A 2,398-nucleotide genomic window follows, 5' to 3' on the forward strand; every position below is an offset into this window, starting at 1 on the left:
TATCTTACGTAAAATACTGTCTATGTGATCTCAAATTTTAAAGCAAACACTTAATATTTTTATGGTTTCTTAAACATTCACTTGAACAAAACTGTACAAATCCAAATATATGGTACCCTAGGCATAACACCTACATGAACTTCTAACTTGTTGTCTCTTGAGGTCTCTGGGAGGGACTTGGATCCAACTTGTACAAATGCAAACCAAAAGTCAAATATAAAATAATAATAATAATATGATATTTTGACATCTTGTGTGTCTTTAACTGGTTCAAAAAATAAATTTGTCAATCTACTTCATTTTGGTTAATATATAAAGGATTGAGGTAACTCCTCCTGAATATATAGAGTCAAAATTAAAAGAAGAGTGCCGTTGTTGTCTAGTGAACGATATTTCGGCATCTTGTGTGTCTTCAACTGGTTAAAAAATACGTTTGTCAATCTACTTTATTTTGGTTCATTGAGGCGACTCTTCCTGAAGATATAGAGTCAAAATTACAAGAAGTCTGCCATTGTTATGTAGTGAACGACATTTCGATATCTTGAAGACACACAAGATGTCGAAGTATCGTTCACTAGATAACAATGGCACTCTTCTTTTAATTTTGACTTTATGATAATAATAATAATAATAATATTAATAATAATAATGATAATAATAATAATAATAATAATAATAATAATAATGAGAGATTACACTGGGGACGTTTAACTAGATTACACCGGGGACGTTTCACAGAAATTACACCGTGGAGGTTTAATAAAATAACACCGGGGACGTTTAACAAGATTACACCGGGGACCTTTAACATGTGAGAACGATAAATCACTACTCCGAAATTTATCCAAAACCATCGGAAATAAAGACATCGCATGGAGCCAAAAAATAGCTGACAAAGGGTTGGACTATATCCGAGTAAGTCATACTCATTGAAATTTATTTCTATTTTTCCAAATATAATGATGTATTTTAACTGGATATCATCTCCACTACTCGCACAGCAAACGTAAACACACTTGTTACATCAACACCAGACCATCTCCGGACCCAAACACCATGTACAAAAGATTACATAATACCGGTATTATTCCACCCAAGAATAACAACCGAGAAGTGCGTACTGTAAGCTTGTTACGCAAACAGTACGAAGATCTAAACGTGCAAAACAATCTGACAACAGGAATGAACGGACCGGTACCCTACGAAAATGATGACCGCCAAAATAAAGGGCCGGACGTTGTTCCTCATTTTCCGTAAATAAAACCAAGACGGCATAACTGGACACGTGAAGAATATATTTTAATCCTAAACGCTTATTTTACAGCAGTGCTCTGCACTACTGGGCATTGCACACATCCTACACAGAACACTTTCAATGCAGTAACAATAAGAGCATCACAGCAAACCACAGCTCATACCCAAGGCACACAGATCTGCGCTCGGTAGTGAAGTGAAAGCACGTTATAAAAATAAAACTAGTGAATAATAATAATAATAATAATAATAATAATAATAATAATAATAATAATAATAATAATAATAATAATAATAATAATAATAATAATAATAATAATAATAATATTCCAGGGAGACACGCTCTCTCCACTCCTGTTCTGCTTGAAACTCACACCTTTAACTGATTTGCTAAATAGAACTGGATGCGGTTACAAATGTTACGGCAAAATATTCAGCCACCTTTTATATATGGATGACCTAAAATTATAAGCTAGAAATGATAAAGAGCTGGAAACACTACTACAGACAGTACATGGATTTACCAAGGAAATAGATATGAAATTCGGATTAGAAAATGTGCCAAAGCAACCCTGAAAAGAGGAAAATTAGTTAAAAGTAGCAACATCACACTATGAAATAAGAGAACTAGACGAAAGCCAGACATACAAATATTTAGGAGTCAATGAACTAGATAGGACACAACATACACAAAGGAAGGAAAAAATAAAGAAAGAGTACTATAGACGAGTTAGATCAATACTAAAAACAGAGCTCAATGCTAAAAACAAGATAATAGGTATTAACACTTTGACCGTCCCAGTTATAAGTTACAGCTACAATATCCTTAACTGGACACTAAACGAACTATCTAAAACAGACAGGAAAACAAGAAAAATAATGACAGGATCTAGAATGCACCACCCAAAATCTGACATAGAAAGGCTATATATACAACGTACAGAAGGTGGTAGCGGTTTTATACAGCTGGAAAACTATTATAAAAAAACCACCGTTAGGACTGCAAAAATACCTACTCCAGAAGCAAGGGAAACTAATACAAATAGCCACAAAACACGAGCAAAACAAAAAACTGTTTTCAGTATTTAAGGAAGCTGACAAATAGAAACAAGAAATCATACTACCTAACAAATACGAAGAAGAA

Source organism: Octopus bimaculoides, chromosome 16 (assembly GCF_001194135.2).
Source record: "Octopus bimaculoides isolate UCB-OBI-ISO-001 chromosome 16, ASM119413v2, whole genome shotgun sequence".
NCBI lineage: Eukaryota > Metazoa > Mollusca > Cephalopoda > Octopoda > Octopodidae > Octopus > Octopus bimaculoides.